Source organism: Melozone crissalis, unplaced genomic scaffold (genome assembly GCF_028551555.1).
Source record: "Melozone crissalis strain CALT ecotype California unplaced genomic scaffold, PUWL_Pcris_2 ptg000066l_1, whole genome shotgun sequence".
Lineage (NCBI taxonomy): Eukaryota > Metazoa > Chordata > Aves > Passeriformes > Passerellidae > Melozone > Melozone crissalis.
Window position 1 is genome coordinate 5965484 of NW_026535844.1, and position 24391 is coordinate 5989874.

At 57.3% G+C, this 24391-nt stretch overlaps 1 pseudogene; it reads right to left on the reverse strand.

Moving 5' to 3' along the window:
* The window catches only part of LOC128945560 (uncharacterized), a 1627138-nt pseudogene extending 1605113 nt beyond the window's left edge, over positions 1–22025 (reverse strand).
* Positions 22026–24391: the final 2366 nt, after the last annotated feature.

The following is a 24391-nucleotide window of genomic DNA, read 5'->3' on the forward strand; positions in this document are numbered from 1 at the left end:
CAAAAGGGACTTTGAAACTCAATGTGTGTTGGGGGATGTGAAAGGGGAAAGCCTTATAAATATGATTGTCTTGCAAAAGATTATGGGAATATAGAAAGTATAAGGAAGATTGAAATGAAAGCAAGCTTTGAGATACCTTAGTTAGTGAACAACTGGAGAATAATGGTGTGGCCCAACTGAAGGTAATCCCCTTTTGATGAAACAATTCCCTCTGCTCGCAGAGAGATCCAGACCCTACTAGCTCAGCAGAAGGGGTCCAAAGAGGAGTTTTTAGGGTTTAAAATGTAACACATTATGGTGATGTAATGATTCTTACAGGCTGTATGTAAATGCTCTAGGATTTGTATTTTGTACTAGATTGGTTAGTGAGAAATAGAATATTCAACGCAGAAGAAAATTTATTGTGTTGTAATGGGAATGTTACTGTGTTATGCTCTTGCCTGTCTTAGTCTTTTACCCTCTCATCCTCTCTACCCCTCTCTTCTCTCGGGCCTGCCCCGTGCTGTGCCTGGCAGCTCCAAGCAGGGCCCTGCACCCAGGCCCTTTGCAATAAACCGCAAGTGCCACGCCCTGGCTGCCGAGATCTCTCGTCTTTGTCCGTCCCGACTGTCCTACCCCCCAACCCTCCTACAAACGCTCTCATCCCTTGTTTTCCCCAAACCAGGATTTCCCATTGCCAACCCCTGGGAGGCTGTGAGGAAGAGGAAGATGCCCCGGGACACTGAGGCAGGTGAGGAGGAAGTCAGTGCCCCTTTCCCCTCTGTGCTGCTCCATCTCCCAGCCCAGCACGGCCTTGGCTGCAGCTCAGCCCTGGGGGGATCTCCTTGTCCTTGCCTGTGGCACGGAGGCAAATCCCATCCTGTCCTTGTCCTTCCTCCCCCAGAGCAGCAGCTGAGCATGGAGAGCAGGGAGGACAAATGCCCACGGCAGAACCGGGTGGAAGAGGCCGTTTTGAGTGGCTCCACGGCGCAGGAAGCCAATGGGGAGGAAAAGCCCTGGAGATGCCGCACGAGGAGGGGCTGCAAACGCAGCTGGCGGGGATCTGAGGGGGAAAGAGCCAGCCTGAGCCGGGAAGGCGGCCGGAGACGGAGCCAGAGCTTGGAGCTGGTGCTCCATGAGCAGCTCCATGATGGGGAGAAGCCCCACACGTGTGGGGAGTGTGGGAAGAGCTTCAGGTGGAACTCCAACCTGATCAAGCACCAGAGGATCCACACTGGGGAGAAGCCCTACGAGTGTGGGGAGTGTGGGAAGAGCTTTAGCCAGAGCTCCCACCTGATTGTGCACCAGAGGATCCATGCTGGGGAGATGCCCTATGAGTGTTCCGAATGTAGGAAGTGCTTCAGCCGGAGCTCCCACCTGATCACACACCAGAGGATCCACACTGGGGAGAAGCCCCATGAATGTGGGGAGTGTGGGAAGAGCTTCAGCCTGAGCTCCCACCTGATCAGGCACCAGAGGATCCACACTGGAGAAAGGCTGTACAAGTGTTCCGAGTGTGGGATGTGCTTCAGCCAGAGCTCCAGCCTGATCCAGCACCAGAGGACCCACACTGAGGAGAGGCCCTATGAGTGTTCCAAGTGTGGGAAGAGGTTTCCAACCAGCTCCAATCTCCTCCGGCACTATCAGAGTCACATGGAGGAGAAGCCCTTCCAATGCCCCGACTGCGGGAAGGGATTCAAGTACAACTCCACCTTCATCACCCACCGGCGCATCCACACTGGGGAGAGGCCCTATGAGTGTCCCCAGTGTGGGAACAGCTTCTCCAGCAGCTCTCACTTGGCCCAACACCAACAGAGGCACCACTAAGAGAAGCCCTGTGAGTGCCCCGAGTGCGGGCAGAGCTTCGTGCGCTGCTCCAGCTCCATCCCCCACTGGAGGAGGCACTTTGGGCGCAGCCCTGGTCACTCACATTCCCTGTGATCCATGTTGGGAACACACCTGGCTGCTTAGCCTTTTGGTTTGGCCTTAATTTTCCTCTGCTTCACCTTCATCCTTTAAAAACACGCAAAACTGGGTTAAATGAAGGAAATTAATTGAATATATCTGAAGTTCCATAATTTCTCAGTTGTTTTAGAGGGAATTTAGGATTTGGGGACGCGTTCTGTGTCGAGTACTGCTGTTGCTAAGAGGAAGGATGTTAATGTCACCCTTCTTGTGTTGCTAAGAACTGCTCCCCTGACCCAAACCCCAACTCCACCCTTGGGATGCCCTATAAAAACTGCCTTTGTCTTGTCTTTGGGGGGTAAGAAATGGATTCCCAAAGGATCATCCCTTTTCCCACTGGATTGCAAAGGATCAGCCTGATTCTCCACTGGATTCCTGGAGGATCAAGCTTTTCCCACTGGATTCACAGAGGATCAGCTCTTTTCCACTGGATTCCCAAAGGATCAGCTCTTTTTCTACTGGGTTCCCAGGGGATCAGCCCTTTTCCCACTGGATTCCAAGAGGGTCAGCCTTTTTCACTGGATTCCCGGAGAATTCTGACTCTGTCACTGTTGTTTTTTTGTTTGTACTACTGCATTCGTATTTTTTATTTTTCCTAATAAAGAACTGTTATTTCTACTCCCATATCTTTTACTGAGAGCCCCTTAATTTCAAATTATTATTATTATTAGTAGTAGCAGTATTAGTATTAGTATTAGTATATTGTTATTATTATTATTATTATAAATCAAAGGGAGGGGGTATGCAGTTTCCATTCCAGTGGAGGCTCGTGAAATGGGGAGACACCCCCAAGGATGGGCCATGTCAAATAGTTCCTGAAATAGGTAAATGAGTTTATGGTTATGCATGAGGGTCTATGAATATGCAACAGGCTGATGTAATCAAGCCAGAATAATTAAGGGGTGTCTCCAAAAATAACTGGGGGGTCTTGAAGGCCATAACAACCTTCACCCCTTGGTCCTTGTCTCCCATGACATCAGCCTGTTGCATATTCATAGACTTTTTGCATATCCATAAACTCATTTACATATTCTAGGAACAAACAAATTTGGCTTCGTCCTGTTTGGGGTCCCACCCCCGTCCCAGCTCAATTTGGGGTTTCCCATCCCTCTCCCAGCTCAGTTTTGGGATCCCATACCTCTCCCAGCCTAATTTTGGTGTCCCATTCCCCTCCCACCTCAATTTTGGGGTCCCATTCCCCTCCCAGCTCAATTTTGGGGTCCTACCCCCTCTTTTTCCTGCTCTCCCTCCCGTTTCCAATCGTTCCCCCAGTCCCCTCCCCCATGTTTGGTTTTTGGGGCTCCAAGCCCCTCCTGCTCCGTTTTGGGCTCCCGACCCCATTTTGGATTAATTTGGGTCCCCAGCCCATCCTCAGGGTCACCTTCCCCCCCTCCCCAAATCTGCTCCTGGCAACTGATGAGTCATCAGTGAGACACGCTCTGATTGGCTGGAAATTACCCCGCGCGGTCTCTGAGTATTTACCGCAGTGGGAGGCCTTGGTCTGTGCCCGGCAAGTGATGAGTCAGAGTTGGGCCGGGCGCTGATTGGCTGAAAATCGCTGAGCGGGGCCAGTGCATCGGTGCCGCGCGTTCTGATTATTCGAGATCTGTTTTGGGGTGGGGACGGGAGGAACTGGGGTTTCTTGAGGTTTATTTGGCTTTATTTAGGGTTTGTTTGGGGTTTCTTTGGGGTTATTGATGGACTAATTGGGGTTTCTCTTGGGTTTTACTTGGTTTATTTCTGTTTATTTGGGGATATTTGGAATTATTTGGGTACTTTGGAAGTATTAGTGTTTGTTTGGGTTTATTTGGGTTTATGTGGGTTTATTTGGAATTATTTGGGGTTCTTGGGGTTAATGTTGGTGTATATGGGGTTTTTTTTTTTCCGTGTGCTTGATATCATTTGGGTTTTTTTGGCTTTAACTTCGGGGAGGTTTTTTCGTTTTTTGGGGTTCTTTGGATTTGTTTGGGGTTATTTCGGGGATTTCTATGTATTGTTTGGGGTTGTTTGGGGATATTTGGGGTTTTCTTTCAGTTGTTTTGGGGTTGAGTTATTTGGGGTCACTTAGGGTCAAAAGCTCCGGGTGATTTTCTACTGCAAAAATCGGCAATTTTTCCTTAAAAATCCGAGAGTTTTCCCCCAAGAAACCAGGAATGTTCTCTTAAAAATCCCAGACTTTTCTCAGCCAATAGCAGCGCGCCCGGCCCCAAACCATCCAATCACCGCGGGTCTCCCCTCAGGAATACCAGCCTCTCTGTGCACCAATCCAACCAATCACTGCATGCCTTACCTCAGACACGCCCGCCTCTCACACACCGAACAAAGCAATCACCGCGTTTCTCCTCTCAGCTATTCTCGCCGCTCTCGACCTGAACCGACCAATCACCGGGCGTTTTCCCTCAGCAATTCCCGCCTTCTTTGCCTCTATCCAACCAATCACCGCGCGCCTGCCTTCAGCAAAGCCTGCTTCCCCCGCCCATTTCCTGTCAATCACCCCGCCCTCTACGAAACCAACCAATCACCGGGCGTCTCCCGTCACCAACTCCCGCGCTCTCCGTGCTGCTCCAGCCAATCAGAGCCGAGCTGGAAGCAGCGCCCCTTGACCCCGGGGCCGGGCATGGAGCGGGCGCCCCCTCCCCCCCCGTCCCCCGGGACCCCCTCAGGGACCCCCGGGAGCCGCCCCGGGCTCGGGCGGGGCCTGTGGGACGCACTGGAGAGAGCGGGGGAGGCGCTGGGAGAGGACGGGGGGCTCCGGGAGCTGCTGAGGAGGCGCAGGGACAGGTGAGGGGTCCTGGAGGGGTCGTGAGGGTAATTTGGGGAGGGGTCTTGAGGATGTTTGGGGGGTATTTGGGGAGGGTCTGAGGGGAACTTGAGGGGATTTTAGAGGGGTCTGAGTGTGCTGGGGGTGCTTTGGAGAGGAATTTAGGGAGGGGTCCTCGGGGGGTGTCACAATCCATCCTCACGGACGGGTTTCGTGATGGTTCATGGATTTGATCTAAGGGTGCAAAAAGAACCGACACGGTACAAGGGGGTTTGCAATGATAATCGAAACAAATGCACCTTTATTGAATGACCACAGCAAAATGCGATAGAGGGATTAAGGGAGAGAAAAAGATGGGGGAAGAGAGAGACAAAAGAGAGAGAGAGAGAAAGAGAGAGGGGATAGAGCTACCAAACGTAGAGACGAAGTCCTTTGGTCCGGTCCAGTCGAGGACCCACCTGTTGCATCGGGGAAGTCTCAGAGGCCCAGTTCATCTGGACCCCAATTATACTCTTTTTCATTGGGGCAAGGGGGATGGATTTTGCAGCCAAAACAAAGGTAGTTTATTGTATCTTCGGGACGGGGGGGTGGGAAATAAGGGTACACACAGTCCAAGTTTGGCAGCAGGCGAGAGTCATTGCTTTCGTTGTCCACTGCCTACACCTGCAACATCCATCTTGCTTTGGGCAGCTTTCCTTCCTCGCCCTGTACACCTCCCCCGAGTTGGGGCTTTCAGTCCCAGTCTCTGGAAGAAGGTGAGAGGGGCCTTCTCACGTAGGGATTTCATGTCTCAGTCCCTTGATGAAGAGGTTTCTTACATCTCTACTTGTCTGTCACGGTGGTTATGAACGGTCTTCTCTTGGAGGAGGGGACCACCCTAATGCTCAAACCAGCCAGGCTGAGAGGTAGGGAGGATTCCAGAGCTATTGTGCAAAAGGGCAGGATGCCCTGTGAGCTCAGTGTAGTGTATAACAAACAACATCTGTGAAAACAGCAACTTAGCAACGCTTTCAGGCCTCAGGCACATGACTTTCCCGGCCACCGGATCAGCAAACGAGCGTTTTAATTTTTTGGTGGTCTCTCTCCATGACAATCGTAAGGCAGACGAGGGATATTTCAGACAGACTCTCATAACACGGAACACACTTGTTCCCCCAGCTCCAGAAAACTTGATGCAGGAACAAAAACATTCCTGCAGGAACCACCAAAGGCCAAGGGGCGTTTGGCCACTTTCCCTTCCGCACCACACGCTCGGGCAAATTGCGCAGACCAAGCAGCCTTTCCCCTCTTCCCCATTGGCCTGAAGACACTGTGCACCAAGAGAAAGCTCCTGGACACCCGGGTATCCAACACAGCAATTTAATGTTCCTCTGGTGGGTGAAGGGAAAGGAAGTGCTGGCAGAGGAGAGGTGTTCCCCGCAGGCTCAGGCGGCCCCAGCAGACGCAGCCTCCCGGACCAGTTCTCCACAGCGCCGCGGCAGGACACTCAGCCACGGGCACACAGGAAAGGCCGCGACTCCCAGAGGCGGCGGAGTTGGTCTCGCATCCTCTGGAGCCGGGAGGAGGGAACGCTCTGTACAGCTAAAAGGATGTGCAGAGCTTGAAGCGCCAGGCATGAGATGGCAGGGCTGCTGTCATCCGTCATGTCCTGAAGGGCTGCAGAGAGAGAAACAGAGGCACAGTCAGAGGCTGGATCTGCCGGGAGCTGGGCAGAGCCTCCAGCCTCATCCATGCCACGCAGCTGCTGGCACGGCCTGGAGGAAGCGGGAGCCAAGAAGGATGAGCTGGCAGCTGCTGGCCAGGAATGTCCCGCAGGCCCCTGCAAGGTGTCTGTGCTGTGGCCCCGCTGCCCTTGGGGCGCGCAGGGAGCGGAGCCGTCGGCGGGCGGGCCAGGGAACGCAGCTGCCAGCGGCAGCCCCCGCCGAGAGCCCGCGGGCCTCACTCACCGCTGCAGATGATGCGGAACTGCGGCTGCTGCCCTGTCAGGTAGCGCCCGGCCATCCCTGGGGAGCACAGAGCGTGTCCTGCCTTCAGAGCCACAGCTGCCGCCCACGGGCGCTGCCAGCCCTGAGGCCACACGCCCTGCTGGCCCGGCAGGGCTCAGCCCGGGCCCCTGGCACACGCTGCCGCCCCAGGGCACGGCTGCCAGAGGGCGGCAGCAGCAATGCCCAGGCCAGCGGGGGCTGCCCATGCCCGCGCCCGGATCCTGCTGCCGGCACAGCAGGCGGGGCCGGGGCCGAGCTGCGGCAATGGGGCGGGCCAGGGAGGGAGCCGGGCTTGGCGCTCACCCATGAACCTGACGGCCGCCTCTCGCAGGGGCCCCTGTGCGCTCCGCAGGTACGGCAGGGCCAGGCGCAGGTGCTCGGCCGCTCGGCTCCTGTCCTCTGCCTGAGCTGCAGAGAGCGGCAGGGCACGGAGGGGAAGGGTTGATGCGGGCCCTGCCCCTGGGCCGGGCGCTCCCTACGGCCGGCACTGCTCCCCCTGTCCAAAGAGCCCCGAGGCCCGGCCAGCAGCCGCAGGCGCCGGGCTCGGCACGGGGCACAGGGCCCGGCGAGCCGCGGTGCCGCCCCGCAGCAGAGCCTGGCTGGCTCGGGGCTCCGTCTGCACCGGCCTTGGGGCCAGAGGAGCCTGGAGCAGAGCCCGCACGGTCCAGGGAAGGGAGCGGCGTGTGGGGCGCAGGCCGGTGCCCCTGCGTGCGGCACTGGGCAGGGGGCACATCTTCCAGCCCCACAGACTGGGCGCCGTGGGCAGGCGGCTGCTCCAGGGATTGGGCTGGGCATTCCAGGCTGTCCTTACCAAGCACTCAGCAAATCTCCACATTTGATCCGTCTGCAGCAGCTGCTTGAGATCCTTCCTCTTCAGGAAGCTCACTGCAGAAAGCAGCGTTTCCCGAGAGGCCTGCAGAGCAGCAAAGAGCCAGAGATGGCACCGCAGCCCAGGGCACAGGAGCCGCATCTCTGTGTCAGGGCTGGGAGGAGGCTGGAGCCCGTCAGGTGCCAGGGGGTGGGGAGACAGCTGAGCCCCCGTCCCACGGGGACACCCAGGAGGCCTCACCTGTGCCACACACTGGTTCTCATCATGGCAGTGGAAGAAGAGTGGGAGCAGGCTCCGGCTCACAGGCTTCTTCAGGGGCTTTTCTCCCTTTGCCACTACAAAAGCGATCACGTCTTGGAAGAGGTGAATGGAGAGCAGCTGCACAAGGCTGTTGTCCTGTTGGAAAGGAAGCCAAAGCCCTCCACATCTGCTGCTGCAGGCCCCCCTGTGCCCAGGCCCAAGGCAGCACCCAAGTGCCCGTGGCTGGGGGCACAGAGCCTCACATTGTCAAAGAGGTGCCAGAGCGCCTCAGCCAGCTGCAGGGCGATGGGGCTGGCTATTGCCAGGTCTTTCTGCAGCATCAGGAGGCTGAGCACAATGAGGGTCTTCTCCATGATGTCTTCATCCCTATCCCACAGTAGCTTCACAAGGCTTTCGCTCAGGCTGTACATGCTTGGATCCTGTGTGCAAAACAAGGCTGGGCAACCCCACACTGCTGCTGCTGCTGCTGCTGCTGCTGCTGCTGCAGGGCTCAGAGGCCAAAGGCTTGTCCCAAAGCATTCAGGCAGCTGAACAGCGAGCCTGGAGAGCTGGGAGCAGCTGCCACAGCTGCCAAGGCCCAGCTAAGCCCATGGGGCTGCTTGCCCCAGCCCCACACTGCCAGCACAGCTTCAGCTGCTGCCTCCTTCTCACCATCGAGGTGAGCACCACGAGGCCTCGGAGCGCCACGCGACGCATCTCCCTGGACTGGCTCTGCAGGTGCCTTGTCAGGATCTCCAGGACTTGTTCAGCGCATTCGCTCAAGTCCAGGCAATCCAGGAGCTGAAAGGCACAGAGCAGGCACAGAGGTGCCCAGCTGGCAGGAGCTCAGAAGTGCACAGGGCCGAGCCAAGGCAGCAGCACAGGGCACAGGCAGCGTCCCAGGCAGCTGCGGCTACGAGAGGGCAGAGGGGTGGGAGGCAGCTCAGCCAGGCAGCGCTGGCCATGGGGCTCACCTCCACCAGGAAGGCCAGGGTGGGCAGTTCCCAGTCTGAAATGCCTTGGCTGAGCAGCTCAAAGAGGCAGGATGCCATGCCGCAGCACCAGATGATGGAGACACGGCGCATCTCCCTGGCAGGGAGGAAAAGGCACCATTGCTCCTGAGCCAGGCAGGCAAACCTCTCCCAGGGCTGACTGGCAGAGCTCTGCTCTGCTCCCAAGCAGCCCTGGGGCGCTTTGGGAGGCGGCTGTTCCCGGGCACCCTCCTCTGCCGGCCTTTTCCAGTCTGCTCATCCCTCCCTTGGTGACAAGGCCCTGCCGCCCATGAGCACGGGGACTGCGTGGGGCGTTGCGGGCACAAAGGAGAGGGGCGGTGGGGAGAACGAGGTCTCACCTGGCCAGCAGACCCACTGCACAGTGGTGGGTGTCGGCACGGAGCAGCGTGTCCCAGGCACGCTTGCGTTCCATGGACAGCACCACGTGCTCATGGCGCATTTGGCAGAGCAGGGCCTTCAGGGTCTGCAGCGCAAAGCTGTGTGCAGAGCAAAGGCCAGGTCACGCTGGGAGCCCCGGCTCCTGCCCTGGGGCATGGGAGGGACGGGGAGACTGGGAGGACTGGCACGGAGCACCTGTTGGGGTTGGCGGAGAGGCCGTGTTGCTCCTGGCATCCCTGCCAGAAGGTCTCAACCTCTTCTGGCATCTGCGTGCTGATGTAAGCTTGGAAGAGCAGATGCAGAAAGAGACTGGGGAAATACTCCAGCACAACAGGCGAGCGCCAGGCCAGATTGAAGATTTTCCACAGTGCCATGGTTGCCTGCAAGAAATAAAACAGCCAGAGACAACACTCAGTGCCAAGACATCCACGTGGCAGGGCCTGAGCGTGCCAGGGAGAGGCCGGGGAGACACGAGGGGAGCAGCCGGCCTGGTGCCCCTGAGCCCTGCCCCTAAGGCAGGATTCAGCCCAGTGCCTGTGGCAGGGAGATGCAGCTGGGGGGAGCACAGAGAGCTGGCTGCTGGAGAGGCGGCCTGGGGGCTGGCAAAGGCCGGCACCAGAAACTCACAGCCAGGGCAAAGACTCCTGCGTCGTCCCCATCGGAGGTGCGCACGCTGTGCACTGGCCAGGCACTCAGCACATGGAGGAGCAGCTGCAGCGCCGGCTCCGCAGTCCTGCTCGAGGACATGATGGATGCCCACATGGTGGCGGCAGCTCTGTGGGGTCAGAGCTCTGTGTCAGGGCGGGCTCGGCCACAGCGCCGTGGCCTGGGCAGCTGCAGGGCCCCGCGCTGGCCCTCAGCCCTGCCTCTGCCCACTGCCCCTGGCCGGCAGCGGCCAGCCAGCCCACGTGGGTACAGGCCCGGAGGGGCAGGGAGGGAGCGTGGCACCAGGCTCAGGAGCTGACATGGCAGCACTGGAAAACAGAGGAGCCAGAGGATCCTGGAACTGCCCGCCTGTCTGGCAGCCAGCAGGGACAGGCTCTACAGGGTGACGGGCTGGTGAAGCCTAAGCCCTCAAGGCACGTGGGGCTGCCCTACCTGTCACACGATGGGGCCGAGTGCAAGAGGGTGATCAGCACGTCACAGGGGTGTTCCTGGGCCAGCTCCTGAAGGGCCTTGTCCAGCCTGTGCCCAGCAGACTCATTGGCCGTGAGCCACTGGTGGATGTACCTCACCATGGCGGGCACCTGCAGAGGGCACTGGGAGACTCGCAGAGCTGCCAGAGCAGCAACTTCCCCTGAGAAGTGCTTCCCTTCCAACCGCACTGGGCCGGGTCTCAGAGGCCAAGGGAGCCCGGCAGAGCCGGCTGGAGGCGCCACACCACTGCTGGGGCCATGGAGCCCTTGCCCCAGGCTGCTTACTTGTGTTGGATTGGAGACACTCTTCTCCACAAGCAAATCCAGCATGGCATCACCGGTCTCGGCATCAAGGAACAGAAGGTTGGCCAAGACGCCCATGCCCACACCGGTGGTCTCTTCCTGCCAAGGGCGCGTGATGAATTCACAGAGGGTCTGCAGAAGGGCAGCAAGGGAGGGAGAATCCATGGAGTGTTCCAAGCCTGGTGCTTGGCTGAGCAGTGCCAGCAGGCCCAGCCCAGGTGGGGATGGCCGCAGGTACCTGCGCCGTTCTGCCCAAGCGGCCACGGGCGGCTTCCTGTTCTTGTGTCCCGTCCTTGGCTGCATCTGGCAAAGAGCGAGCGCAGCCAGAGCTGAGGGGCTGCGGGAGAGGCCAGAGAACACAGCCCAGCCCTGTGCTCCCCAGGCAGGGAGAGCCCCGGGATGCCCCGGGGGATGGAGCGCGGCTGCCAGGGTCTCCAGCCCAGCTTCTGTCCTATCCATGGATATGTCCACAGGGATGGGATGGGATGGGATGGGATGGGATGGGATGGGGCCAAGCTGGCTACAGGCACCAGCCCTGCGGCCTAGCTCTGACACTCACGCTCCTGCAGCAGCTGGAACTGCTCCAGTTCTTCAGGCTGCTGTGCTGAGGTAGCTCCAGCCTCTTCCTCCTCCAGCCAGCTTGGGCACGCTGGGGGGTCTCTGCTCCATGTCACTCTTTGCAGTTAGGAGTGCTTGCTGAAGCAGAGAGGCCTCAGAAGGGCTGGAGATGAGCAAGTGCTGCAGTTGTGCCTTGAAGGCACCTGCAACAGAGGAGCCTCGGGAAGGCTACAGGACAGGAATTCCTGCAGTCTGTCCTCGAGGGGAGCAGCAAGAGAGAAGTCTCAGGAAGGAAATAGGACTGCAAGTCCCGCAGTCTGTCCTCGAGAGCATGGGCTGCAAGGATGGCAGACGCTTGGGAAATGCTCCACGTCCCCGAGTCCCGCAGCCTGGCCTGGAGGACACCTGCACAGGGAACGCCTCGGAAAAGCTCCGGGTCAGCAAGGAACGAGCTGGCTGTGTGGGGGCTCCTCACAGCACTGCTCTGTCCCGTCCTGCCCCGTCGTGTGCACCCAGCACTGTGGCGTGGCCGTGGCACCGCCAGCCCCTACGTCACGGCGTGTCACACAGGGTCACCCTTGCACACTCTGTCCCTCTCCATCCCACGGTGACCACGGTGCACTGTGTCACAGAGAGCCCCAGGACACACCTCCACGTGCCCTGGGGACACCCCCACCCCACCCAAACTGCCCCAGCTTGCAGGCAAGCCCTTGCCTCAAGTGTTGAAGACACAGCCCAGCAGGAACTTTAGCAAGGGCCCAAACAAGAAGCAGCTGCTCCTCTGCTCTGCCTGCTCAGGGCAGCAGAATGAGCCCCCACGGCTGCCAACGCAGCAGAGCAGGAAGGGCACCGGGGCCTTCCACAGGCCCTGCCCAGCCTCTTTGGGACCAGTCCCGGGGCTGGGTGGCCGGCACACTCGCAGGGGCGTGACACAGACACGGGACGTGTGGCCCAGAGCTCCAATGCTGCTCTGTCCCCTGGGCAGCGCTGGCAGCAGCAGCAGCTGTGGAAGAGTCCCTGCCAAAGGAGATTTGCCATGCCCAAGGCCTGCCAATGCTGGTGCCTCTCTCCTGCCACAGAGACCTGTGGCCCCGGGGAACATCTCTGCCAGAGGACAGCCAAAGCCAGCGTGCCTTGGTGTCTATGTGATCTTTTCTGCAGGTGGCTGTTGGCAGGAGCACCTGGAGCAATTGGTGGCCACACTTGGTATCTGTCAGAAGGCAGAGACTGTTGTCCCTTCCTGGAATGATTTTTGCTCGGAAGTGATTATCTGCAGACCAAAACCACCATCCACTATTGACTTTCACAGGACAATGACATTCTTACAGAAATACTGTCAAGTTTCCTTGTGTGCTTCTGGCTGTTTTTCTTTCTCTCTGGATGAAAACATCAGCCCAGCGTCTGATGGCCAATGCTGCGGGTGCTGCCCGTCTGGCTGTGGCCAGCAGCTCGTGCCCAAACACAAGCGGGTGCCTTCTGGGCAAGGGGCTGGACTGGCATGAGCAGCCATTTTCCCTGTTGTCACAGTTTGATGCTGGCATAATGCCAGTGCCCCCATGAAAATACATTCTCCCTGATGCCTACTGTGAGATGTGACCAGGAATAGAGTGAAGCAGGCTCCAGCTTCGGAATACAAAGAAAAAAATCATTATTACCTTACAATATATAAAAGAAACACACAGAAACAATGAAAACATTCCAAACATTCCTCCTCCCCCCAACCAAATTCCCAATACATCACAGTAAGGCAAAACCTTGGACTCGCAGTTGTCACCCCTCAGGTCACCAGCTGTCAGTCCATCACCACCCCTCAGATAATCAACTCTCAGTTCATCAAGGAGAGAGGAGTCCCTCTTGTGCCACAGGCTTCCCCAAGAAACACAGTTAAAACCTCTTGTGTTTCCGTGTCACACGTGGCACCGCCCGGAGATCATTTGCCATCGTGACATCTTCCTTCCATGCCCAGTGCTCTCACCACTGCACATGGGCCAGAGCTACTTCTGGGGTTCCCCTTTTAAGGATGCTTTGCCCAGTTCCAGAAATGAGCACAGTCTCTCACTTTTGGGACACCTGTCCCTCCCAAATTCATCCCCTGGGGCCGAGGGGTCTCAAGAACAAAGATCTTCTTCCTCACTGAAGGCAGAGGGCACCACCACCCTCCTCATCCATCTCTGTTCATGCCACTCCTTCACATCACATCACTGCACTCTCTTGGCTCCGAGCCATTGCCTCCCCCTAAATGCAGTCTCTGTGTTACAGGAAAAATGGTTCTGTCCATGGCTACGCAAGAAAAGTCCAGCCAAAGGCCAATCCATCATTTCCTCCCGCCTAAGAGTCTTCTCAACTTCTCTTGTGGCCCATCTCCTCTTATCTCATCTCTATCTCTCTTCTCATTCAGCTCCAGGAGGATCAGCATTTGTAAGGTTTCCATCATCCAAGAAAAGGGTTAAAATCTCGGGCTCTGCCTGCCCAGAACTCCCACGCTGGCCCTGCCGGGCACCTTCTCTCTGCACCCCTTCTCCTTCTCGGCTGTGCTGCCAGCAGAAGGTATCAAATTTCAAGGTGGCACAGGCACAGACACCGGCTCTCCCTCTCTCTCTGGGGGCGCTGCCCGATGCCTCTCAGTGTTCCTCCACCCTTCCATCCTGCAGGGGCCTTCACCTCCCTTCTCTGTCCAAGGCCCGGCTCCCCTCACCCGGCCGCATGGCTTCCCCTCCCGCACCCAGCCCGCAGCCGGGCAGGGCAGCTCTGAACCTTTCACCCACCGGAACCAAGAGAGCTTCCCCTGGGAGTTCTCTGCTTTTAACCCCCTATGTTCTCAGAGATGAATCCATGTCCTATGGGGCCACACCAGGTGCCAATATTCAAATCTCAGCACTGATTGGTTTGACCACAGCATCCCACAAAACGCACTTCCTTTTCAAACCAGGAAAGCGGGACCAAGGGATCCGAAGAGAAAATTCTGAACGAGCTCAGTAACCCAAAAATAGGGGTTAATTGTGAAATGAGCGGCTCTGATTGGCTGGTCCACCACAACCCGCGCCTCTCCATCCCCGCCCCCACCTGCCCAGCGCCCCAAGGTTCCCCCTCCCCAAAAAAACCCCAGCCCGGGGCTGCAGCGTCCCGGAAAGGCCTGAGCCAATGGCAGCGCAGGCAGGAGGCGGCTTAGCCAATGAGAGCTCGGGGCGTTGGATTGCCTCATCGGTTGCTGGGCAGAGCCCGTGGCCGATCGCTGCCCCCAAGCGGCGGCAGCCAATGAGAGCGCGCGGCGCTGCCGAGCCCGCCCTGCTCCGGACTGGCGCTCCCAGCGCAGCGCGGCTGCTTTGGGGCTGCTGCTCCCTGCCCGGCCCCGGCCATGGGGCGAGAGGCGGCAGCTGGGGCCCTACTGGTGGCACTGGTGGTGCTGGGAGCCCCCCCGGCTGCGGGCGCGGAGCTCTCGGGTGAGCGGGGGGGCGGGAGGCGCTGGGACAGGGGGGGAGAAGGGGGAAAAGGGGGCGAAGGGGGGTGCCCGGAATGGAGGGGCAGGAGGGGGGGACCCCCCAAAGGGAGAGCGGGAGGGGCTGAGGGGAGGAGAGGGAGGAGTGGGAGAGGGTGGGGAAGTGGGGAAAGGGGGAGGGGTGACCCCCCGAGGGGGCTGGGGATTGAGGCATTTGTGGGAAAGTGGGGAAATGGGACCCCAAAAGTGGTTTGGGAGTGGCTGGATGTGGGAGGGGAGAGGATGTGGAAGGGGAAATGGGGGAAGGGCGGCAAAGAGGAAGCGGCAGCGCGGGCAGGAGGGTCCCATGGCGGCCGTGGGGCACAGGGGGTGCGGAGCGGGGATCCGGGGTGGGCCCCGGAGCTCTGCGGTTTCTGCTGGGGTGTGCTGGGAGGGCACCCCCCGATCTATGTTCTGCACTCACAGGGGTGTTTCAGGAGCAGATAACATCGGAGTGTCACTTCATTAACGGCACGGAGAAGATGCGGTACGTGGAGAGGTTCCTCTACAACCGGATGCAGTTCGCGATGCTCGACAGCGACGTGGGGCACTACGTAGGGTTCACCTCCCATGAGGAGAAGGTGGCTAAGTCCTGGAACAGCGACGCGGCTAAACTGGAGTACAAAAGGGCTCAGGTGGACAGGTACTGCCGGAACAACTACGAGGTGGCCACCCCGTTCCTCCTGGGGCGCCGAGGTGAGCTCGGAGCAGAGCGTGTCCCCTCGGGCCCTGCCCTGCCAATGACCCCGGAACACCACAAAACCTCCCTGGACATCGACCCAGAGCCCTCAGCGCTCCTTGAACACATCACTGAAACCCCTGACCCACCCATTGACCTTTGTGTCTCGCCCAGTCCATCCCAGTTCCTCCCAGTGCCTCCCCGCGCCTTCAGCTCAGCCGAGCGTGGAGCTGACGCTTCTCAGCCAATCAAAGCACGAATCTCTGATGACTCATCTGTTGCCAGGCAGACCCGCAGCGCCGACTGCCCCGGGCTGGGCTCGGCCTCCCAGTGCCTCGCACTTCATTCCCAGTTCCTCCCAGTGCCACCACAATCTTTGAAACTCCCTCCCAGTCCATTCCCAATCCATCCCAGTACCTACTCAGTCCCTCCCAGTCCTACTGAGGTCATTCCCAGTTCATTCCAAGTTCATTCTCTCAGCACAATCTCCAATTCCATGGCCCCTCATCTCCTCCCATTTCTCTCAAAACCACCCCAGTTCCTCTCCGTCCATTTCCAGTTACTCCCAGTCCTTCCCAATTCGGCCCACCCACTCCAACTCAATTCCCAGTCTATTCCCAGTCTATTCCCAGTTCACTCCCAGACCTCCACCCTCTCTCCCAATACTCTCCATCCCCTCCCACCTCTCCCAGTGCCATTCAACTCCCTCCCAGTCCATCCCACTCCGTCCCAGTACATTTGCAATCCATCCCAGCCCATCACCAGTCCCTCCCACCACATTCCCCGGGCCATTCCTTATCACTCCCAGTCCATGCCAGTCTCTCACCAGCCCACCCCAGCCCTCCCCTCTCTCTCCCAGTGCCCCCCAGCTGATCCCAGTGTGTCCTCGCTCTCTCTCCTTCCCCCAGTGCCCCCCAGCGTGTCCATCTCGCTGGTGCCCCCCTCGAGCTCCCAGCCCGGCCCCGACCACCTGCTCTACTCCGTGATGGATTTCTACCCTGCTGCCATCCAGGTGAGGTGGTTCCAGGGCCAGCAGGAGCTCTCGGAGCACGTGGTGGCCACCGACGTGGTCCCCAACGGGGACTGGACCTACCAGCTGCTGGTGATGCTGGAAACGCCGCCCCGGCACAGGCTGAGCTACAGCTGCCAGGTGGAGCACGTCAGCCTGGAGCAGCCCCTGAGGCGGCACTGGGGTACGGGGGAGCCCCTGGGGGCGCTGGCAGAGCCACTGGGGTGTGCTGGGAGCCACTGGGAGGGAGCTGGAGAGAGCCGGGCTGGAAGTGGGAGAGGGGCTGGGGGCTGGGCAAGGGATGGGAAGGGGTTTGGGGGATGCTGCGGAGGGTGGAATGGGTTTGGGGGGTCCTGGTGGGCCAGGGAGGGAGGGAGTTTGGGGGATGCTGAGTGTGCCTGGGAGGGAGTTTGGGGGTGCTGGGTGTGACTGGGAGGGATCGCAGTGAGCACCGAGGGGCTGGAAGGAGATCGGCGATGGCAAAGTGGGGCTCGCCATGAGCTCGGTTGTGCTGGACACAGACCAGCAGGGCTCTGGCTGAGTCCTGCCGGGGCTGCCAAGGGACTGCGAGAGGCCTTGGGGGTCCTGGGGCGCTGGGGGCCAACTGGGAGGGGGCTGTGGGATGCTGAGAGGGACGGGAGGGGCTTTGGTGGCTCCTGGCCAGGACAAAAAGGGATCGGGGGGAGGTTTCAGGGGGTCCTGGCTGGGCTGAGGGACACAGGGAGGGCGCTGGGAGGGGCTCGGGGTGTCGGTGAGAGGTTTTGGGGGTGCTGAGCCCTGCAGACCCCCCAGAGATGCCGCCGGACGCCGCCCGCAGCAAGATGCTGACGGGCATCGGGGGCTTCGTCTTGGGCTTGGTCTTCCTGGCGCTGGGGCTCGGCTTCTCCCTGCGCAAGAAGGTCAGGGTGGGTGCCGGGGGTGGCGTCCCCCCGTGGCGGAGCGTGTGCGCTCCCGCCGGGGCCCCCAGCCCGGTGTCACCCCCTTTTCTCTGCCCACAGAGCTCCTGAGCCGGCGGCGGCCGCAGCCCCTCCCCGTGGGCTCGGGCCCGGCCGGGACCCCCCGCTCCGTCCCCGCTCCGCTGATTTTGGGGGGGTCCCGCGTCCCCCCAGCCCCGCGGGCGCTCTGCCCCCGCCCAGTGCCTGCTCCCAGTGCTCCCGGTAAAGCTTCCCAGTTGGGCCCGGGGCCGTTTATTGGGGGCGACGGGGAGGGGTTTGGGAAAAGGGAGGGGGACAAAGGGTGGTGGCTTGGGAGAGTCTGTCAGAATTTTCCCTCATCTGCCTCACGATTGTCATTTGAGGACCACTGAAGAGAAGACCCCCGCCCCCCGTCTCCTCTGTAGGAGAAAGTCACATGCCACAAGACCCAGAGACCCCAGAGCACAGTGTTCAGTTGCTGTTTTCACAGCTGTTGTTTGCTGTATACTATACTGAGCCCAAGGAGAAGAAGAAGGGGGCACCGTGCACTTTTTGCAACAACAGCCTTGGGAGCTGTCCCACCTCTCGGCCTGGCTGGACTTCTCCTGAGTTTCAGGTGGTCCCCCCACAGAAGACCCTCACCTGTTTTACAACCACCGTGACAGACAGACTGAGATGTAAGGAGCCTCTCCATCAAGGACTGAGACATGGAACCCCCATGTGAAAAGGCCCCTCTGCTCCTTCCAAGGACTGGCACTGAAACCCCCAGCCCGGGGCAGGTGTGTGGGGGAGGCAAGCTGACCAAAGCGAGATGTTTGCCTGCAGGTTGTGACCGCTGGACCAAGAAGACAATGGCTCTCAGTTACTGCTGAGAGCATGGACTACCTGTTACATCTATTCCTTATTGTGTCTGTTTCCCCCCCTCGCAATTTCCAATGGAGTTATCATAATAAAAACCTCTGAGTCAGCGAGAGACTTCGAGATCTCCCCGGCGTAACAGTGGATCCTCGACTGTACTGGACCAAAGGACTTCATCTCAACGTTTGGTAGCTCTATCCCCTCTCTCTTTCTCTCTCTCTTTTGTCTTTCTCTTCCTCTATCTTTTTCTCTCCCTTAATCCCTCTATCGCATTTTGCTGTGTTCATTTAATAAAGGTGCATTTGTTTGGATTATCATTGCAAACCCCCCTGTACTGTGTCGGTTCTTTTTGCACCCTGAGATCAAATCCATGAACCATCACGAAACCCGTCCGTGAGGACGCATCGTGACAACCCGAGGACCCCTCCTCAAATTCCCCTTCAAAGCACCCTCAGCACCCCCCTGCTAAAACCCCCTCAAGATCCCCCCAGACCCTCCCTAAATCCCCCCCAAACCTCCTCAAGACCCCTCCCCAAATTCCCCTCACGACCTCTCCAGGGCCCCTCACCTGTCCCTGCGCCTCCTCAGCAGCTCCCGGAGTCCCCCGTCCTCTCCCAGCGCCTCCCCCGCTCTCTCCAGCGCCTCCCGCAGGACCCGCCCGAGCCCGGGGCGGCTCCCGGGGGTCCCTGATGGGGTCCCGGGGGGCGGGGGGGGAGGGGGTGCCCGCTCCATGCCCGGCCCCGGGGTCAAGGGGCGCTGCTTCCAGCTCAGCTCTGATTGGCTGGAGCAGCGCGGGGAGGGCAGGAGTTGCTCGTGGGAGACGCCCAGTGATTGGTTGGTTTCAAGAAGGGCGCGGTGATTGACAGGAGATGGGCGGGGGAGGCGGGCTTTGCCGAGGGGAGGCGCCCGGTGATTGGTTGGATAAAGGCAAAGAAGGCGGGACTTGCTGACAGGAGACCCGCGGTGATTGGTTGGTTTGGGGCAGGGTGCACCGTGATTTGCTAATTTGGGATATGAAGGGCGGTGATTGGATGGTTTGGGGCGGGGCACGTCACTATTGTCTGGGAAAAGTCACGGATTTTTAAGGAACATTCCCGGTTTTTTGGGGAAAAACTCTCAGATTTTTAAGGAAAAATTCCCGTGTTTTGCAGGAGAAACATTGACGGATTTTTTGACCCCACATGACCCCAAATAACCTAAATAACCCCAAAACACTCGAAATAAACCCCAAAGAACCTCCAAAAAACCCTAAACAATACCAGAAAATGCCCCAACTAACCCCAAAAAAACAAAGAAAAAAAACCAAATTAAACTCAAAATTCCCCAAATTATTTCAAGTACTCCTAAAAAAACCCCATATACAATAACATTAACCCCAAGAACCCCAAGTAATTCAAAAAAACCCCAAGTAAACCCAAACAAACCCAAATACTTCCAAATAAACACAAATATTTCCAAATATCCCCAAATAAACAGAAATAAACCAAGTAAAAACCAAGATAAAGACCAATTAGTCCATAAATAACCGCAAATAAACCCCAAACCAACCCTAATTAAACCCAAAGAAACCTCAAGAAACCCCAGTTCCTCCCGTCCCCACCCCAAAACAGATCCCGACAATTCAGAAGGCACAGCACTGATGACGATCCAGTTGCTGGGCTCAAACTCAGAGCACTGGCCCCGCTCAGTGATTTTCAGCCAATCAGCGCCCGGCCCGACTCTGACTCATCACTTGCCAGGCACAGACCAAGGCCTCCCACTGCGGTAAATACTCAGAGACCACGCAAGGTAATTTCCAGCCAATCAGAGCGTGTCTCGCTGATGACTCATCAGTTGCCAGGAGCAGATTTGGGGAGGGGGGGAAGGTGACCCTGGGGATGGGCTGGGGACCCAAATTAATCCAAAATGGGGTCGGGACCCCAAAACGGAGCATGAGGGGCCTGGAGCCCCCAAAACCAAACACAGGGGAGAGGACTGGGGGAATGATCAGAAAGCGGAGGGAGAGTGGGGAATAGAGGGTTGCGACCCAAAAATTGAGATGGGAAGGGGATGGGAACCCCAAATTGAGGTGGGAGGGGAATGGGACTGCCAAATTAAGCTGGGAGGGGTATGAGATCCCAAAACTGAGCTGGGAGAGGGATGGGACACCCTAAATTGAACTGGGATGGGGGGGGACCCCAAACAGGATGAAGCCAATTTTGTTCCTAGGATATGTAAATGAGTTTATGGATATGCAAAGACTCTATGGATATGCAAAGACTCTATGGATATGCAACAGGCTGATGTCATGGGAGACAAGTACCAAGGAGCAAAGGTTGTTATGGCCACCAAGACGCCCCAGTTATTTTGGGGACACCCCTCAATTATTCTGGCTTGATTACATCAGCCTGTTGCATATTCATAGACCCTCATGCATAACCATAAACTCATTTACATATTTAATGAACTATTTTATATGGCCCATCCTTTGATTACTACTACTACTAATAATAAAAATAATAATAATAATAAAATAATTTGAAATTAAAGGGCTCTCAGGAAAAGATATGGGAGTAGAAATAACAGTTCTTTATTAGGAAAAAATAAAAATACAAATGCAGTAGTAAAACCAAAAAAACAACAGTGACAGAGTCAGAATCCTCTTGGAATCCAGTGAAAAAGGTTGATCCCTTGGAATCCAGTGGGGAAAGGGCTGGTCCCCTGGGAATCCAGTGGAAAAGAGCTGATCCTCTTAGAATCCAGTGGGAAAAGCTTGATCCTCGAGGAATTCAGTGAAAAATGACGGTGATCCTTTGGAATCCAGTATGAATAGGGCTGATCCTTTGGGAATCCATTTCTTATGCCCCAAAGACAGGGCACAGGAAGGGCCATGGAGTTTTTATAGGGTATCCCAAGGGTGGAGTTGGGGTTTGGGTCAGGGGAGGAGTTCTTAGCAACACAAGAAGGGTGACATTAAATTCCTGCCTCTTAGCAACAGCAGCACTCCACACAGAACCAGTCCCCAAATCCTAAATTGCCTCTAAAACAACTGAGAAATTATGGAACTTCAGATATATTCAATTTCCTTCATTTAACCCAGTTTTGGGTGTTTTTAAAGGATGAAGGTGAAGTAGAGGGAAATTAAGGCCAAACCAAAAGTAGAAGCAGCCAGGTGTGTTCCCAACACGGATCACAGGGAATGTGAGTGACCAGGGCTGTGCCCAAAGTGCCTCCTCCCGTGGGGGATGGAGCTGGAGCAGCGCACGAAGCTCTGCCCGCACTCGGGGCACTTGCAGGGCTTCCCTTAGTGGTGCCTCCGTTGGTGTTGGGTCAAGTTAGAGCTGCTGGAGAAGCTCTTCCCACACTGGGGACACTCGTAGGGCCTTTCCCCAGTGTGGATGCGCCGGTGGGTGACGAGGGTGGAGTTGCGCTTGAATCCCTTCCCGCAGTCAGGGCATTGGAAGGGCCTCTCCTCTGTGTGAATCCGATAGTTCTGGAGGAGAATGGAGCTGGTCTGAAACCTCTTCCTGCATTTATCACACTCGTAGGGCCTCTCCCCTGTGTGGATGCGCCGGTGGGTGACGAGGGTGGAGTTGTGCCTTAATCCCTTCCCACAGTCGGGGCACTGGAAGGGCCTCTCCTCTCTGTGAATCTGATAGTGCTGGAGGAGATGGGAGCTGGTCTGAAACCTCTTCCCACACTTGGAACACTCATAGGGCCTCTCCCCAGTGTGGATCCTCTGGTGCCTGATCAGGCTGGAGCTCTCTCTGAAGCACATCCCACACTCAGAACACTTGTACAGCCTTTCTCCAGTGTGGATCCTCTGGTGCTTCATCAGGCTGGAGCTCTGGCTGAAGCTCTTCCCACACTCCTCACACTCGTAGGGCCGTTCCCCGGTGTGGATCCTCTGGTGCACAAGCAGGATGCAGTTCCACCTGAAGCTCTTCCCACACTCCACGCACATGTGGGGCTTCACCCCACCATGGAGCTGCTCATGGAGCACCAGCTCCGAGCTCTGGCTCCATCTCCGGCCGCCTTCCCGGTCCAGGCTGGCTCTTTCCCCCTCAGATCCCCACCGGCTGCGTTTGCAGCCCCTCCTCGTGCGGCTTCTCCGGGGCTTTTCCTCCCCGTTGGCTTCCTGCACCATGGAGCCGCTCAAAACGGCCTCTGCCACCAGGTTCTGCCGCGGGCATTTGTCCTCCCTGCTCTCCATGCTCACCTCCTGCTCTGGGGGAGGAAGGACAAGGACAGGATGGGATTTGCCTCCGTGCCACAGGCAAGGGCAAGGAGATCCCCCCAGGGCTGAGCTGCAGCCGGGGCCGTGCTGGGCTGGGAGATGGAGCAGCACAGAGGGGAAAGAGGCACTCATCACCAGTTCGGGGCTGTGCACAAACCACCAACAGGACTGGACTGCTGGGAATGCGTCCTGAGCTGTGTTATTTTCCAACCATCTGTCTCATTATTTGGTTATGACAATGGGAAGATACCAGTAGCTCACATCACAGGTAGCAGACAAAGGACTTCATGTTAAAACTTACTTTAAAAGGTTTTTGACCAAGCACACAAAGCAAAAGCATATTGACAGTAGTTCTATCCAAGCACTATAAGCACACTGAGGGTTAAAACAACGCTTGCTTATTTCAAGTACAATACCTGCTTGTAAGCCTTAAAAAACAATGCACAGAGCTCCACTATTAAGCTTGGAACTTCCTAATATCTTGCTAGATACACTTTTCCGCAGGTTAGGGTGTTATTCTAGATAAGTGTTAATGCACAGACCATTGTTCTATTTCTCCTTACTTGCTACTTCTTATATAATTTTTCTGCTGATCAATCTATTGGCTGCTGCAAAGCTCAAATCAGTTCTACTGTCTCTGAGGTTTGTCTTGTGCAGCTTTCTCAAAACCATCTGATTTCAAGCATTCCAGACACACTGACTTCCTCCTCACCTGCCTCATTGTCCTGGGGCATCTTCCTCTTCCTCGCAGCCTCCCAGGAGTTGGCAATGGGAAATCCTGGTTTGGGGAAAACAAGGGATGAGAATGTTGAGTTTGAAGGTGCCTCTGCCCGAGTCCATCTCTACAAGTCACTGGCACTCTGGACTCCAGAAAAACCTCCCAAACACCAAGATTCAGCCCTGAAAATGCCTCCCAGGAGTTCCCAGTCCCTGGCCCCTCTTCTCTGGTGTTCAGGAGGTTCCCCCCTGTCCCAGCTTCTGGGGGTCACGCTTGGATTGGGGGTCCCCCTTCTCCTCGGTGCCCGCCCGGCCCAGGCTGCTGGCAGTCCCAGCAATCCCGAAAGCTCCCCCCGCTTCGCTCTCCCCATTCCGGGATGCCGGGGCTGTTTGGGCTCCCGGGCTCCCTTCTCCCCTCATTCTCTGCTCTGGGCTCCAGCGGCTCCAAGGAGTCCCCCCTGCCCCTCTCCAGGCTCTTGAGGCTCCCGCCAATGGCGGCGCTCCCCCCTCTCTGGGCTCCCCACTTTGGGCTCCTGGGGTACAGAGGGCTCTGCTCCTCCAGGCTGCCTCTGCCAGCAGCCGCCACCGCCACCCCCCGATGTCCCCCCAAGGGGCCTTTTCTGCTCAGCCTTGGACTTCTTCATTCTCCAAACATCCCCCCAAAAACCCCAACCCAGGGGCACCCAGGGATATCCGGGCCGAGCTCCCCCTCCCCACTCATTGGTGTGATTGGGGGGACAATGATCCCACAGGTGGGGGCTGCGAATTCAGGCAGGGATCGACAGCGTGGTTCCCTACCTCGGCTCAGCCTCGATCTGCCTTTGTCCCTCAGCTTCCTCCCGCTCCTCCTATTCCTTCCTTCCTCCTCCTCCCCCTCTGTCTTATCCCCACCTCCTTTTCCTCTTCCATCCCTCCCCTTCCATCCCATCTCCTCCTCCTCCCTAACCCCACCTCCTTCTCCTCCTTCCATCCCTGCTCTCTGCCTTCATCCCTTCTCTTCCATCCCTCCCCCTGCTCCTCCTCCCTAACCCCACCTCCTCCTCCCCCTTTGTAATGAGTTAATGTCTTAGTTTGTTCAGCAAGTTGCTAAAGACTATGAAAAGGGGAAAAGCCAATAATAGAAAAACCGCAATGAAAGATGTAACAAGCTAGCATGTTGCAAGATGAATATAACGGGCTAATATACTGCAAAATAAATGTCATAAGGCTGAAACTGCAAAATGTTAGAAGCTAATATGTTGAAAGGCTAAATAAGCAATTTGTAACTATACGTACCTATGTGCCTATTGTTAGCCGAGGAGTAAGGGGCGAGGCTGTTGACACGGGTAGCGGGCCTGCTATGATTGACAGCACAATATTTGCTTATCTGCTCAGTA